Genomic DNA, 18,401 nt, shown 5'->3' on the forward strand with positions numbered 1-18,401 from the left:
GCAACTTTCGCCGGTACCATAAATGCACCATATACCTTCCTCAAAACAGCCACCATACCTACCTATTATGGCATTTCCATAGCCATTCCGAGATATATTGCCATGCAACTTTCCTCCATTCCTTTTATTATGACACACTCCATCATTGTCATATTGCGTTGCATGATCATGTAGTTGACATCGTATTTGTGGCAAAGCCACCATTCATAATTTTTTATTCATGTCACTCTTGAATCATTGCACATCTCGGCACACCACCGGAGGCATTCACATAGAGTAATATTTTGTTCTAAGTATCGAGTTGTAATTCTTGAGTTGTAAGTAAATAAAAGTGTGATGATCATCATTATTAGAGCATTGTCCCAGTGAGGAAAGGATGATGGAGACTATGATTCCCCCACAAGCCGGGATGAGACTCCGGACGAAAAATAAAAAAAGGGGGAAAAAGGAGGCCATAAAAAAGAGAAAAGGCCCAAATAAAAAAAGAGAGAAAAAGAGAGAAGGGACAATGCTACTATCCTTTTTCCACACCCGTGCTTCAAAATAGCACCATGATCTTCATGATAGAGAGTCTCCTATTTTGTCACTTTCATATACTAGTGGAAATTTTTCATCATAGAACTTGGCTTGTATATTCTAATGATGGGCTTTCTCAAATTGCCCTAGGTCTTCGTGAGCAAGCAAGTTGGATGCACACCCACTTAGTTTCTTTTTGAGCTTCCATACACTTATAGCTCTAGTGCATCCGTTGCATGGCAATCCCTACTAACTCCCATTGATATCTATTGATTTGCATCTCCATAGCCTATTGACACACCTAGTTGATGTGAGACTATCTTCTCCTTTTTGTCTTCTCCACAACCACCATTGTATTCCACCTATAGTGCTATGTCCATGGCTCATGCTCATGTATTGCGTGAAGATTGAAGAAGTTTGAGAACATCAAAAGTATGAAACAATTGCTTGGCTTGTCATCGGGGTTGTGCATGACTAAATATTTTGTGTGATGAAGATAGAGCATAGCCAGACTATATGATTTTGTAGGGACAATTTTCTTTGGCCATGTTATTTTGAGAAGACATGATTACTTTGTTAGTATGCTTGAAGTATTATTATTTTTATGTCAATATTAAACTTTTGTCTTGAATCTTTCGGATCCGGACATTCATGCCACAATAAAGAAAATTACATTGATAGTTATGTTAGGTAGCATTCCACATCAAAAATTCTGTTTTTATCATTTACCTACTCGAGGACGAGCAGGAATTAAGCTTGGGGATGCTTGATACGTCTCGAACGTATCTATAATTTTTTATTGTTCCATGCTATTATATTATCTGTTTTGGATGTTTAATGGGCTTTAATATGCTCTTTTATATTATTTTTAGGACTAACCTATTAACCGGAGGCCAAGTGCCAGTTTTTGTTTTTTTGCCTATTTTAGAATTTCGCAGAAAAGGAATACCAAATGGAGTCCAAACGGAATGAAACCTTCGCGATGATCTTTCTTGGACCAAAAGCAAACTAGAAGACTTGGAGTTGAAGATTGGAACGCCACGAGGCGGCCACGAGGCAGGAGGGTGTGCCCCCCACCCTCGTGGGCCCCTTGTAGCTCCATCGACGTACTTCTTCTGCCTATATATACTCTTATACCCTAGATCGATCACAGAGAGCCACGAAACCACTTTTCCACCACCTCAACCTTCTGTACCCGTGAGATCCCATTTGGGGGCCTTTTCCGGCGATCTACCGGAGGGGTAATCGATCACAGAGGGTTTCTACATCAACACCATTGGTTCTCCGACGAAGCGTGAGTAGTTTACCACAGACCTTCGGGTCCATAGTTATTAGCTAGATGGCTTCTTCTCTCTCTTTGATTCTCAATACAATGTTCTCCTCGATGTTCTTGGAGATCTATTCGATGTAATACTCTTTTGCGGTGTGTTTGCCAAGATTCAATGAATTATGGGTTTATGAACAAGATTATCTATGAATATTATTTGGTTCTTCTCTGAATTCTTATATGCATGATTTGATATCTTTGCAAGTCTCTTTGAATTATCGGTTTAGTTTGGCCAACTAGATTGATCTTGCTTGCAATGGGAGAAGTGCTTAGCTTTGGGTTCAATCTTGGGGTGTCCTTTCCCAGTGAAGTAGGGGCAGCAAGGCACGTATTGTATTGTTGCCATCAAGGATAAAAGATGGGGTTTATATCATATTGTTTTAGTTTATCCCTCTACATCATGTCATCTTGCTTAAAGCGTTACTCTATTCTTATGAACTTAATACTCTAGATGCATGCTGAATAGCGGTCGATGTGTGGAGTAATAGTAGTAGATGCAGAATCATTTCGATCTACTTGACACGGATGTGATGCCTATATTCATGATCATTGCCTTAGATATTTTCATAACTATGCACTTTTCTATCAATTGCTCAGTAGTAATTTGTTCACCCACCATAATGCATGCTATCTTCAGAGAAGCCACTAGTGAAACCTATGCCCCCCAGGTCTCTTTCTTATTATATTGCATCTCGTTTACTATTCTGCAATCTTTATTTTCAAATCTATACAACAAAAATACCAAAATTATTTATTTTACTATCTATCAGATCTCACTTTTGCAAGTGACCGTGAAGGGATTGACAACCCCTTTATCGCGTTGGTTGCGAGGTTCTTGATTGTTTGTGCAGGTACTAGGTGACTTGTGCGTTGTCTCCGACTGGATTGATACCTTGGTTCTAAAAAAACTGAGGGAGATACTTACACTACTTTGCTACATCACCCTTTCCTCTTCAAGGGAAAACCAACGGATGCTCAAGAGGTAGCAGGAGACACTACAGACGGCTGGTCTGCTCCAGACCTTGGAGGTGCCGTCTCAGGTTTAGGCGGATATCTCCATGGACTTCATCGAGGGCCTCCCCAAGGTGGGAGGCAAATCGGTCATTCTCATGGTGGTCGAACGCTTCTCCAAGTATGCTCACTTCATCATGCTCGGTCATCCCTACACTGCTGCATCCGTGGCCCGTGCCTTCTTCAATAGTATCGTCCGCCTCCACAGGTTTCCCTCTTCGATCGTCAGTGATCGGGACCCTATGTTCACCGGACATGTCTGGCGTGATCTCTTCTGGTTGGCAGGCATGAAGCTCCGCCTGAGCACGGCCTTCCATCCCCAGACGGACGACCAATCCGAGGTTGTCAACAAGGTGATTGCAATGTATTTGCGTTGCATCATCACAGGAGATCGTCCTTGCGCTTGGCTGGATTGGCTCTCGTGGGCGGAGTACTGCTACAACACCTCTGATAATCCCCAAGTGCAGGGAATCATCGTAGAAATTCCCAAAGATGGAAGTGATAAGTATGGAGTGTCCAACCCATAAGGAGCTAAAGGTAAGATCAATATTCTCTCAAGTCCTATCTGCCACTGATACGACTCTACATACACCGAACGTTTGCTTACAACTAGAAACGAGAAATAAAACTACTTTGTGGGTATGAAGAGGGTAAATTTGCATGGTATCGGAGAGATAAAATATAAAGGTAGGTGCTGTTATCATAAAGTTATAATATATTACTAAACATTACAAATAGCGAGTGTGGAATAATGGTGGATCGGTGTGCGGAATTGTCTTAGGCAATTGTTAACAAGACCGATAGTCGTCATTGCAATTTCATATGAGGGAGAGGCATAAGCTAACATACTTTCTCTTCTTGGATCATATGCACTTATGATTGGAACTCTAGCAAGAATCCGCAAGTACTAAAGATCATTATGGTAAAACCCAACCATAGCATTAAAGCATCAAGTCCCCTTTATCCCATACACAACAACCCCCTTACTCGGGTTTATGCTTCCGTCACTCAAGCAACCCACTATAAGCGAATCATGAACGTATTGCAACACCCTACATCGGGAATCCTTCACGCTTGCGCGACACGGAGGGCACAATAGGACAACACCAAAATAAAACATACAACTCATACCTATCTAGATCATCAATCAACCCAAAGACAAAGGATATCTACTCAAAACATCATAGGATGGCAACACATCATTGGATCATAATATGTGGCATAAAGCACCATGTTCATTTAGGGATTACAGCGGGGTGCGGGAGAGTGGACCTCGTAAAAGAGATAAGGATGGTGATGATGATGGTGATGTTGATGAAGAAAATGACCGCGGCGATGATTCCCCTCCCGATGGCACTCCGGCGCCACCGAGAGAGAGAGAGAGGAGGAGAGGTTCTCCCCCTTGTGCTTCCTCCTCCATGGCCTCCCCGCTGGATGGGGAGAGGTTCTCCCTCTGGTCCTTGGCCTTCATGGTGATGATGGCCCCTCCGGGATCCTCCTCCATAGCCTCCGGTGATGATGGCCCCCTCCGACAGGGTGCCAGAGAGGGCCTAGATTGATTTCTCATGGCTACAGAGGCTTGTGGCGGCAGAACTTCCGATCTAGGTTATTTTCTGGATGTTTCTGTATTTATTGGAATTTTTGGTATCGGCTTCACGTCAGGGGGGTCTCTGAGTCGTCCACAAGATAGGGGCCCACGCCCAGGGGGTGGGGCGCGCCCCCACCCTCGTGGACGGCTCGGGACTCTTCTAGCCCAACTCTTTTACTCCGGGGCTTCTTTTGGTCCATAAAAAATCATCAAAAATTGGCACGTCAATTGGACTCCGTTTGGTATTCCTTTTCTGCAATACTGAAAAACAAGGGAAAAACAGAAAACTGGCACTGGGCTCTAGGTTAATAGGTTAGTCCCGAAAATCATATAAAATAGCATATAAATGCATATAAAACATCTAAGATGGATAATATATTAGCATGAATACTTCATAAATTACAGATACGTTGGAGATGTATCAACCTCCTATCACTCCGCCCTGCACGACACTCCATTTGAGGTGGTCTACGGCAGGTCGCCCTCGCCCATACTGCCGGTGGATCCAGCGATGGCTCAGAAGGAGGTGGCCGGTGATCTTATGCGGCGCCATGATGAGATGCTGACAGAGGTTTGGCAACGCCTCCTTCAGGCCCAGCAGCTAGCCAAGCACTAATACGACGACCACCATCGCGAGGCAGAATTCTCGGTGGGTGATTGGGTGTGGCTGCGTCTCCTTCATCGTTTTACATAGTCACTGGACCCACGTGCAAAGAGCAAGCTGGATCCTCGCTACGCAGGGCCCTTTGCTGTCTTGGAGTGCATTGGGAAGGTGGCCTACCATCTTCAGCTTCCTGCCGGTGCCCGCATCCATGACGTCTTCCATGTGGGGTTGCTGAAGCCCTTTTGTGGGGAGCCACCTGTGGCCGCTCCAGCGCTTCCTCCAACCTTTGACGGGCGCCTCCTTCCGGGACCAGAGAAGGTGTTGCAGGCCCAGCTATGCCGCGGGGTGTGGTACATGTTGATTCAGTGGGGTGGACTTCCAGAGGAGGAAGCTACTTTGGAGCTGCGCGATGAGTTCCGCAAGCACTACCCAGAGTTCCAGCTCGAGGACGAGCTATTTGCGCAGGCAGGGAGAGATGTTATGACCGAGAAGACTTATGCCTGTAGGAGGCCCACTGGGCAAGTTTAGTTAGGGGCTTAGCCCGCAAGTTATCTTACTTTATTTACATCATGGTTATATATACAAGTGGTAAGACTCTTTGAGAATTAAGCAATAAGAATAATTCTATTGCCCGGCTCCTAGAGGAGCCGGACCCTAAGCCTAGCCGCCTCCTGCTCCTTGCGCTGCTGCCCCTCCCCTGGATCATCACTATATGCATGATTGCTTATAGCCTCATATTTCTTCTCCGATATTTGGGTTTTGTTTGGCCAACTTGATCTATTTATCTTGAAATGGGAAGATGTGCTTTGTAGTGGGTTCGATCTTACGATGCTTGATCCCAGTGACAGAAGGGGAACCGACACGTATGTATTGTTGCTACTAAGGATAAAACGATGGAGTCTATTCCTACATAAATAGATCTTGTCTACATCATGTCATCATTCTTATTGCATTACTCCGTTTCTCCATGAACTTAATACACTAGACGCCTACTGGATAGCGGTCGATGTGTGGAGTAATAGTAGTAGATGCAGGCAGAAGTCGGTCTACTAATCTTGGACGTGATGCCTATATAATGACCATTTCTTGGATATTGTCACGATTATTTGAAGTTCTATCAATTGCCCAACAGTAATTCTTTTACCCACCATTTGCTATTTTTCTCGAGAGAAGCCACTAGTGAAACCTACGGCCCTCGGGTCTCTTTCTCATATTATTTGCCTTTGCGATATATTTTATTTGGCTTCTATTTTCAGATCTATTAAACCCAAAAATACAAAAATACCTTGCTGCAATTCATTCTTATTTATTTTATTTGGAGTTTGATCTATCAATCTACTACAATTTATTCCCGCCCGTTTGCTAATTTCTAGCGTCGTTACCCGAAAGGGATTGACAACCCCTTTAATACGTCGGGTTGTGAGTATTTTTTATTTGTGTGCAGCGTGTTGTTGCTTGGTTCTCCTACTGGTTCGATAACCTTGGTTTCATCACTGAAGGAAATACCTACCGTTGTTGTGCTGCATCATCCCTTCCTCTTTGGGGAAATACCGACGTAGCTTCAAGCCGCTATCAACCCCCACCCCCTAGGGCGCGCCCTCCGACCTTGTGGGCCCCTCGTGGACTCTCCCGATTTGTTCCCTTTGCCAACACCTCTTATATATCCCCAAACCTCTTGTAGCACCCACGATGCGGCTATATCTCTCACGTGTCGGGGCACGACTTAGAGGCATAACCGCATGGTAGGCATGTTGCAAGAGGGGTAATCTTTACACATCCCATGTACTGAATAAGAAAGGGATAAAGAGTCGGCTTACAATCGCCACTTCACACAATACATAAATATATCATACATCATCCAGAATACAATCAAGGTCCGACTACAAAACCAAAATAAAGAAAGACAACCCCAAATGCTAGATCCCTGATCGCCCCAACTGGGCTCCTCTACTGATCATCTGGAAAAGAAACATAGTAACGACCCGAATCCTCGTCGAACTCCCACTTGAGTTCGGTAGCGTCCCCTACAGTGGCATCATCGGCACCTGCATCTGTTTGGAAGTATCTGTGAGTCACGGGGACTCAGCAATCTCACACCCTCACGATCAAGACTATTTAAGCTTAAAGGTAGGAAAGGGGTAGTGAGGTGGAGCTGCAGCAAGCACTAGCATATATGGTGGCTAACTTATGCAAAAGAGTGCGAGAAGAGAACCAAAGCACGGTCGAGAAGCTAATAACGATCAAGGAGTGATCCTGAAGCTACTTACGTTCAAGCATAACACGAAACCGTGTTCTCTTCCCGGACTCCGCCGAAAAGAGACCATCACGGCTACACACGCAGTTGATTCATTTTAATTAAGTTAAGTTTCAAGTTATGTACAACCGGACATTAACAAATTCCCATCTGCCCATAACCACGGGCACGACTTTCGAAAGTTCAAAACCCTGCAGGTGTGTCCCAACTTAGCCCATCACAAGCTCTCACGGTCAACGAAGGATATTCCTTCTCCCAGGAAGACCCGACCAGACTCGGAATCCCGGTTACAAGACATTTCGACAATGGTAAAACAAGACCAGCAAAGCCACCCGATGTGCCGACAAATCCCGATAGGAGTCGCACGTATCTCGTTCTCAGGGCACACCAGATGGGCAAGACGTCGGGTTGGCATAAACCCTGGTTGCCCAGGGGGCGCCGGACATCGCCCAGTTTGGACCAACACTCAGAGGAGCACTGGCCCGGGGGTTTAAAATAAAGATGACCCTTGAGTCTGCGGAACCCAAGGGAAAAGGCTTGGGTGGCAAATGGTAAAACCAAGGTTGGGCCTCGCTGGAGGAGTTTCATTCAAGGCGAACTGTCAAGGGGTTCCCATAACACCGATCCGCATAAGGAATGCAAAATCAAGGAACATAACACCGGTATGACGGAAACTAGGGCGGCAAGAGTGGAAAAAAACACCAGGCATAAGGCCGAGCCTTCCACCCTTTACCAAGTATATAGATGCATTAAACTAAACAAGATATAATAATGATAACGCAACAATATCCATGTTCCAACAAGGAACAAACTTCAACTTCACCTGCAACTAGCAACGCTATAAGAGGGGTTGAGCAAAAGCGGTAACATAGCCAAACAATGGTTTGCTAGGAAAGGTGGGTTAGAGGCTTGCCATGGCAATATGGGAGGCATGATATAGCAAGTGGTAGGTAGTGCGACATAGCAATAGAGCGAACAACTAGCAAGCAAAGATAGAAGTGATTTCGAGGGTATGGTCATCTTGCCTGAAAAGTTCTCAGAGTTGTCGAAAGCTTGATCCTTGTTAGAGTACTCAATAGGTTCCTCGATCACGTACTCTTTTCCCGGATCTACCCAAGGCAAGAACACAAGCAAATGACCAACAATCAATCACGGTGGAATGCACAAGCGACATGATGCAAAACATGGCATGGTATGCGAGATGTGATATGCAATGCATATGCGTGCTCCGGAAGGAAAAGATTGATCAAGGCATCAACTTGGCAAACCAAGTGTGCCGCTGGAAATATGAGTTGATTTCGGCCGAAATCGATATAAAGATCACTGGAATCGGATGCACGGTTTGCAAATGGCAAGCATAACAAGAAAGGCACAATTCTACGATTAACATCACGATGCCATCTAGAATGCAACAAGAAACTAAGCTACTGCACTCTAACATAACAACAAAGCATATGGCAGTGATCTACTCAAGATGCTTGACAAAACATGAACACTGAGCTACGGCTAAAACACACAATAGCAGGTTCAAACAAGCATGGCAAAAGTGCAAAAGATACCAGCTTCACAAACTTTGTGAAAATACTAACATGCCAGGAATAACATCAGGAAGCAATGTTTAGAGCAAGCAAACAACATGCTACAGGAACAGATCATAGCAAACAAAGGCATGGCATGAATCTACTAAAAGCATAGAACAAAAGTCCCTTACTGAACATGAGCCCAAAAGGTACATAAAATATGATGGCACCCATGTAAACATAGCAAGTTTTATAAACAGATTCAGACTTAGCAGAAAACTGAGCATGGCATAAACAGAGTTATGAAGGCATCTTTGCGAGCTCGATTCACTCACCACAATGCATTGCATGACAAGATAAGAATACCAGCATCAAGAATACATGTTCATGAAGCTAACCATGGCAATAGCAAGTTTATAGCATGCATGGATCAACCACAACATCCATGGCAAAATTGATTAACATGTAAACAATCTGCCAGGAACATTTTATAGCAAAAGTAGAGCAAGATTAATTCATGATAGGGCACTCCATAATTGCAAACATGGACATGGATGGATAGAGCACAACTATATGTGCAAAACACCCTTACTGAATATGCTCAAAACAAGCATGGATCTCACTGTAGCATCTAGTTTATATGGCATAAAAATAACAGCAGACAAATGACTTAGTAAAATCCTAAGTCCCTGAAATCAGCAATATCACGAAGGCTACTTTGCATGCTTGTGCTAGTCACCACAAAGATAAAAAAATACATGGCAAGCACCGCTGTAAAGATGGCATAGCATAGACCAAAACACATGTAGAGCTCATGACCTATGATGCACACAACAAATGTGACAAAAATGACAAATCCTCATAATCTGCTAAGTAACAGGAGCAAACATTTTATAGCACTCTTGCATCAATGATTTGGGCATCAATATGGACTCAAACAAGCATGTCACAATGGAATGAAATGAAGAGCATCTCCCAATGAACATTTTGATGCAGACTAAGGCATAGCCTAGTGGTTGGAAGGGGCTGATGCCTTCCCACCCACCCAGGTTCAAGGCATGGTACTTGCAATTTGGGGTTGTTGCACCAATTATACTGTAGGGGGTTCCCTTACCGTCTTTCTGTCAAAAAAAATGAAATTTTGATATATCATGTGCATGAAACTGAGCTACGAACATGGAGTAATGATGCAGTGAACAGAGCATAAAAACATTAGGGACTTAGAAGAAAGCAACCTCTCAGACAACCAAATCTAGGGTTTGAGTAGCACGCAGATCGAGGTTGGATGGAAATCTCACCGGAGTTGGTGCTGCAGTGGCCAGAGAGGAGGTACTTGTCGGAGATGGAGAGGCTCGCCGGATCCGGGGCCGGGGAGGCCGGATCTGGCGCGGGCACCGGGCGCGGTCGCCGGCTACCTCGGGTGCAGGGAGCCTCGGCCGGAGAGGAGGAAGCGGCACGGAGTCGCGGTCGGCGGTGCGGACGGAGCGACACGAGGCGGCGGCGCGTCGGTGGAGGCGGTGCGGTGCGGAGGAGGTGCGGGCGGACGGCGGCGCAAGGGCGCGGCCCGGTTCGGGCCCGGCGGGGGCCAGATCGGGGCCCGCAGCGGGCCGGCACGGGAGGCGGCAAAGTGGGCGCATGGACGGTGACGTGTCGCGCTGTGGTTGGCCGTGGGCGGCGGCGGGTTTCGTCCGGTGGCGGCAGATGTGTCCGGTGGAGGCGGGGGCGATTTGATCTAGGGTTTGGACCCGAATTTGAGGAGGGGTGCACATATTTATACCTAGAAGTAGGTAGGAGTGTCCAAATGGTGTGTAGTTTTCGCCCACGCAATTGTGATCCGACAGTGGAGGACGTGGGAGAGGTTTAGAAGGGTTATTGGGCCGTTTTGGAGGGGTGTTGGGCTGCAACACACACGAGGCCTTTGCGGTTCCCCGGTTAACCGTTGGAGTATCAAACGGACTCCAAATGACACAAAAATCCACAGGCGGTCTACCGGTGGTGTACCAAGGCCGCTTGGCAAATCTCGGTCCATTCCGAGAATGTTTAACACCCGCTTACGAAAAGAGACAAAAGGGGACGCCGGTGCACGTAGGAGTGTCGGATTGCAAAACGGACAACGGGGAAAATGCTCGGATGCATGAGATGAACACATATGCAAATGAGATGGACATGATGACATGATATGAAATGCATGACATGAACAAAATGCAAACCGAAGACAAAAACCCAACCACCAAGGGAATCTCATAACTTAAACCGAAAAAGGCAAGAGTTGGAGTACAAATATGGCAAGTTACATCCGGGGCGTTACACCTCTAGAACAGAACCTAGATCGGGAGTTCTGCCACCGCAAGCCTCTGTAGCCACCAAAAACCAATCGAGACCCTGTACCAGCACCCTGCCGGAGGGGGAAATCATTACCAGTGGCCATCTTCATCATCCCGATGCTCTCCATGATGTGGAGGGAGTAGTTCACCCTCGGGGCTGAGGGTATGTACCAGTAGCTATGTGTTTGATCTCTCTCTCTCATGTTCTTGATATGGCACAATCTTGATGTACCGCGAGATTTGCTATTATAGTTGGATCTTATGATGTTTCTCCCCCTCTACCTTCTTTTAATGGATTGAGTTTTCCCTTTGAAGTTATCTTATCAGATTGAGTCTTTAAGGATTTGAGAACACTTGATGTATGTCTTGCATGTGCTTATCTGTGGTGACAATAGGATATTCACGTGATCCACTTGATGTATGTTTTGGTGATCAACTTGCGGGTTCTGTGACCTTATGAACTTATGCATAGGGGTTGGCAGTTTGGTACATGTTTTTGTCTTGACTCTCCGGTAGAAACTTTGGGGCACTCTTTGAAGTTCTTTGTGTTGGTTTTGAATAGATGAATCTGAGATTGTGTGATGCATATCGTATAATCAAACCCGCGGATACTTGTGGTGACATTGGAGTATCTAGGTGACATTAGGGTTTTGGTTGATGTGTATCTTAAGGTGTTATTTTAGTACGAACTCTAGGGTTGTTTGTGACACTTATAGGAATAGCCCAATAGATCGATCGGAAAGAATAACTTTGAGGTGGTTTCCTACCCTACAATAATCTCCTCGTTTACTCTCTGCTATTAGTGACTTTGGAGTGACTCTTTATTGCATGTTGAGGGATTGTTATATGATCTAGTTATGTTATCATTGTTGAGAGAACTTGCACTAGTGAAAGTATGAACCATAGGCCTTGTGTCAAGCATTGCAATACCGTTTTCGCTCACTTTTACCACTTGTTACCTTGCTGTTTTTATATTTTCAGATTACAAAAACTATATCTACCATACATATTGCACTTGTATCACCATCTCTTTGCCGAACAAGTGCACACAATTTACCATTGTATTGGGTGTGTTGGGGACACAAGAGACTCTTTGTTATTTGGTTGCAGGGTTGTTTGAGAGAGACCATCTTCATTCTATGCCTTCCACGGATTGATAAACCTTATGTCATCCACTTGAGGGAAATTTGCTACTGTCCTACAAAACTCCGTGCTTGGAGGCCCAACACGAGTCTACAAGAAGAAGGTTGCGTAGTAGACACCAAGCTCTTTTGTGGCGCCGTTGTCGGGAAGGTTAGTGCTTGAAGGTATATCTTTAGATCTTGCAATCGAATCTTTTAGTTTCTTGTTTTATCACTAGTTTAGTCTATAAAAGAAAACTTAAAAAATGGAATTGAGGTTGCCTCATGTGCTTCACCTTTTTAATGTCTCTCTAAGGATTTCGATAATTGTGCCGAAGTGTTAGAAGAAGAATGCATTAAAATGTTTGGCACTAAATATTTGAATGATGAGCATGATTGCAATGTTATTAGTATGAATTCTTTGAATATCCATGATGCTAATGATATGCAAAGCTACATGCTTTGGGGATGCTATGTTTGATGGAGATGATATTTTTAGTCCCCCAAGTTCTGATGAGAAAATTTATTATGATGAAAGCATGCCTCCTATCTATGATGATTATTGTGATGACAAGTATTCTATAAAGAATAATGATAACCATGAAACTTGTCATCTTGATTTTAATTTGAATCCCTTGATAGGTATTTTGTTGAGTTTGCTCCCACAACTATTGCCGAGAAGAATTTTTCTTATGGGGAGAGTAATAAAATTTCTATGCTTGTAGATCATGAAAAGAATGCTTTATGTGATGGTTATATTGTTGAATTCATTCACGATGCTACTGAAAATTATTATGAGAGAGGGATATATGCTTTTACTTATTGCAATAATATCAAGTTTCCTCTCTTTATGTTGAAAGTCTTGAAGTTATGATTGTTTTACCTTCCTATGCAAGTTGATTCTTGTTCCCATAAGTTGTTTGCTCACAAAATCCCTATGCATAGGAAGTGGGTTAGACTTAAATGTGCAAGTCATATGCTTCATGATGCTCCCATTATGCTTCAACTCTTATCTTTTATGTGAGCATCATTGAAATCATCATGCCAACTAGAAAGGCAATAAAGAAAAGCGCTTGTTGGGAGACAACCCAACATTTATACCTACTGTTTTTGTGTGTTCACATGATTAAGCTACTGTAGTGATCATGTTTTATAGCTTTTGTTTCAATAAAGTGCCAAGTAAGACCTTTGGGATGATCTATGGTGATAGTTGATTTGATCTTGCTGAAAAACAAAAAGTTTTGCGCTCAGGAAAACAATTCTCATTTTTAACAGAAGTGTGATAAAATACTATTTATTTTTTCAGTAGATTAATAAACAAATTTCTCAGGTTTTCCTAATTTTTCAGAATTTTTGAAGTTACGGAAGTATTCGAGAGTTACAGATTACTACAGACTGTCCTGATTTTGGCAGATTCTGTTTTTGATGCATAGTTTGCTTGCTTTCTAGTTTTATGGCTTATATTTCTTAATATAAATTGCAGAAATGATAGGGTGCAGTAGGCATCATGTGAGAAAAATTATGAATCTTGTCTTGACAGTACCTGAGTGGTGATTTGCTTTATTATACTAACGGAGCTCACGAGTTTTATGTTAAGTTTTGTGATGTGAAGTTTTCAAGTTTTGGGTAAAGTTTCGATGGACTATGGAATAAGGAGAGACTAAGTTTGGGTATGACCAAGGCATACCAAGGTAATATTCAAGGACAACCAAGCATCTAAGCTTGGGGATGCCCCGGATGGCATCCCCTCTTTCGTCTTCGTTCATCTGTAACCTTACTTGGAGCTATATTTTTATTCACCACATGACATGAGTTTTGCTTGAAGCGTCATTTCCTTTTATTAGGATTTTCTTGCTGATATTTATATTAATGTTTTGCATCTTTTATTTCAATAAAAAGGTCAAGTATAGCCTTGACCATGCTTATTTTGCAAGTCCATATGTTGCTGTTTTAAAAACAGAAAGTTTGCTGTTATGTTTTGAAAATTGGTGAATAGTCGGAGCATGATAAAATCTTGAAATTTTTACACAATGATTAGCAACAAATTATCTATAGTGTGGCAATTTTTCATAAGTTTTGGAGTTAGGGAAGTATGATTCCTCTTGCATTCTTTACAGACTTTTTTGTTTAGACAGATTGCTGTTATGTTTGCATTGTTTGCATATGTTTGCTTGTTTAATGATTCTATTTGAGGATAGGAGTATTAAATATGCAGAGGCATTTAGTATGCAATGTCAAATTATAATTTTAGTTATTTTCTATAGTAGAGAATGATAAGGTTATGCATGGATTTATACTAACTTATCTCACGAGTTCTTGTCGAGTTTTGTGTGGATGAAGTTTTTAAGAATTAGGGAAACCGTGATATGAGAGGAATCAAGGAGACACAAAAGCTCAAGCTCCAAGGCATCCCCAATTAATATTTCAAGAAGTCTCAAGAAGCTAAGCTTGGGGATGCCCCGGTAGGCATCCCACCTTTCTTCTTCAACAACTATCAATTAGTTTTGGTTGAACCTTAGTTTTTTGCTTCTTCACATGATATGTGCTATCCTTGCAATGTAATTTTATTTTGTTTTGCTTGCTGTTTGAATAAAGTACTTAAGATATGAATTTTTATTTATGAGAAGGAGTCTTCACATAGTCACATAATTATTCGACTACTCATTGATCTTCATTTATATCTTATGGAGTAGTTTGACATTTGCTCTAGTGCTTCACTTATATCTTTTTAGGGCACGGCGGTAGTTTTATTTTGAAGAAATTGGTGAACTCTCATGCTTCACCTATATTATTTTGAGAGTATCTAAACAGCATGGTAATTTGCTTAGGTTCTGAATTTAGTCCTAATATGATAGGCATCCAAGAGGGGTAATAAAAACTTTCATATAAAGTGCATTGAATACTATGAGAAGTTTGATTCCTTATGATTGTTTTGAGATATGAAGATGGTGATATTAGAGTCATGCTAGTGAGTAGTTGTGAATTTGGGAAATACTTGTGTTAAGGTTTGTGAGTCTCGTAGCATGCACGTATGGTGAACCGTTATGTAACAAAGTTGGAGCATGAGATATTTTTTGATTGTCTTCCTTATGAGTGGCGGTCGGGGATGAGCGATGGTCTTTTCCTACCAATCTATGCCCCTAGGAGCATGCGCGTAGTACTTTGTTTCAATGACTAATAGATTTTTGCAATAAGTATGTGAGTTCTTTACGACTAATGTTGAGTCCATGGATTATACCCACTCTCACCCTTCCACCATTGCTAGCCTCTCTTGTGCCGCGCAACTTTCGCCGGTACCATAAACCCACCATATAGCTTCCTCAAAATAGTCACCATACCTACCTATTATGGCATTTCAAATAGCTATTCCGAGATATATTGCCATGCAACTTCCACCGTTCTGTTTATTATGACACGCTTCATTGTTGTCATATTGCTTTGCATGATCATGTAGTTGACATTGTATTTGTGGCAAAGACACCGTTCGTAATTCTTTCATACATGCCACTCTTGATTCATTGCACATCCTGGTACACCGCCGGAGGCATTCATATAGAGTAATATTTTGTTCTAAGTATCGAGTTGTAATCCTTGAGTTGTAAAGTAAACAAAAGTGTGATGACCTTCATTATTAGAGCATTGTCCCATGTGAGGAAAAAAGAAAAAAGAGAGAAAGGCCAAATAAAAAAAAGAAGGCCCAAAAAAAGAGAGAAAAAGAGAGAAGGGCAATGCTACTATCCTTTTTTCCACACTTGTGCTTCAAAGTAGCACCATGATCTTCATGATAGATAGTCTCCTATGTTGTCACTTTCATATACTAGTGGGGATTTTTCATTACAGAACTTGGCTTGTATATTCCAACGATGGACTTCCTCTGTCAGTGGGAAACGACACCTATGGGATCACTAGGATCCCTTCTACGGTTGGCGGGCACGGGGTTGTGCAAAGAGCGGGTCTGACGGTCAGCACAAGGATCGTTTACCCAGGTTCGGGCCACAGAGACGCGTAATACCCTAGCCCTGCTTTGATGTATATTTGAGCGTTCTTGAGTTCTTGAACTAGCTACGGTGTCTCTCTAGTTCCAAAGATCCGAATCCCCTTCAAGTACGCCTCGGGCCTCCTTTTATAGACAAAAAGGGGTCGCCACAGTGGCACACATGAGGTGGAAAGGTGCATTGCGGCTGAGTCTATCCTCTGGCACCGTCAGACAAATGCATTTAATGTGCTGCCGACGTGCCCCTCTTGCTTTATCGGGGACGGTAAGGAAGCTCATCCCAGCTGTCGCTGCCTCGCCTGGCTCCGACGCGCGTCCGAGCTGACAAGGCATTGTAGCACCACGTTGGCTGGCTGCTGGGCTGGCGTGATGGTGGAGCCTTCACGAAGATCTGCATGCCACCACGCAGGTGCTTGCTGAGTCGGTGTGGGGACCGCATGCTGCCACACAGACGCCTGCCCAACTGGTTGAGCTAGCAGCTGCATGGGAGCGGCGATGGAGTCTTGGCAGACGTGAGCCTGGCTGCGGCCCCGCAGATGTCCTCGGCAAGGGTTTTGCCAGGGCCCAGCAAGGGTCTTGCCGTGGCACCACGGTCGTCACCGGCAAGGATCTTGCTGGGGGCCTCGTGGATTTCCTTGGCAAGGATCTCGCCAAGGATCGTCGTCTTCTGGTTCCCATCCGATCTTGTGTATTTATGATCTCCACAAAGATCTGCATGCCACCATGGAGGTGCCTCCCGATCCTTGGTTTCGATGTGGCTAATGGCGTCAGAAACCCTTGGGCTCAAGGGTGGCGCGCTCTGCTGGCGTCAGGCAAGTTGCCCTGGCAAGGATCTTGTCGGGGCTGCGAAAGCCGCCCCGGCAAGAGTCTTGCCAGGGGAGTCTGATACATCTCCAACGTATCTATAATTTTTGATTGCTCCATGCTATATTATCTATTGTTTTGGACATTATTGGGCTTTATTATACACTTTTATATTATTTTTTGGACTAACCTATTAACCGGAGGACCAGCCAGAATTCCTGTTTTTTTTTGCCTATTTTAGGGTTTCGAAGAAAAGGAATATTGAATGGAGTCCAAACGGAATGAAACCTTCAGGAACGTGATTTTTGGAACGAACAAGATCCAGGAAACTTGGACCCTACGTCAAGCAACCAACAAGGAGGCCACAAGGTAGTGGGGCGCGCCTATCCCCCCCCCCCAAGCGCGCCCTCCACCCTCGTGGACCCCCTGTTGTTCCACCGACGTACTTCTTCCTCCTATATATACCTACGTACCCCCAAACGACCAGATACGGTGCCAAAACCCTAATTCCACCGCTGTAACTTTCTGTATCCACGAGATCCCATCTTGGGGCCTGTTCTGGAGCTCTGCCGGAGGGGGCATCGATCACGGAGGGCTTCTACATCAACACCATAGCCCTTACGATGAAGTGTGAGTAGTTTACCTCAGACCTACGGGTCCATAGTTATTAGCTCGATGGCTTCTTCTCTCTTTTTGGATCTCAATACAAAGTTCTCCCCCTCTCTTGTGGAGATCTATTCGATGTAATCTTCTTTTGCGGTGTGTTTGTTGGGACCGATGAATTGTTGGTTTGTGATCAAGTTTATCTATGAACAATATTTGAATCTTCTCTGAATTCTTTTATGTATGATTGGTTATCTTTGCAAGTCTCTTCGAATTATCAGTTTGGTTTGGCCTACTAGATTGATCTTTCTTGCAATGGGAGAAGTGCTTAGCTTTGGGTTCAATCTTGCGGTGTCCTTTCCCAGTGACAGTAGGGGCAGCAAGGCACGTATTGTATTGTTGCCATCGAGGATAACAAGATGGGGTTTTTATCATATTGCATGAATTTATCCCTCTACATCATGTCATCTTGCTTAAGGCGTTACCCTGTTCCTATGAACTTAATACTCTAGATGCATGCTGGATAGCGGTCGATGTGTGGAGTAATAGTAGTAGATGCAGGCAGGAGTCGGTCTACTTGTCTCGGACGTGATGCCTATATACATGATCATACCTAGATATTCTCATAACTATGCTCAATTCTGTCAATTGGTCAACAATAATTTGTTCACCCACCGTAAAATACTTATGCTCTTCAGAGAAGCCACTAGTGAAACCTACGACCCCGGGTCTATC

This window comes from Triticum urartu, chromosome 6A (genome assembly GCF_056163025.1).
Source record: "Triticum urartu cultivar PI428250 chromosome 6A, HENAU_Tu73, whole genome shotgun sequence".
Classification (NCBI taxonomy): domain Eukaryota; kingdom Viridiplantae; phylum Streptophyta; class Magnoliopsida; order Poales; family Poaceae; genus Triticum; species Triticum urartu.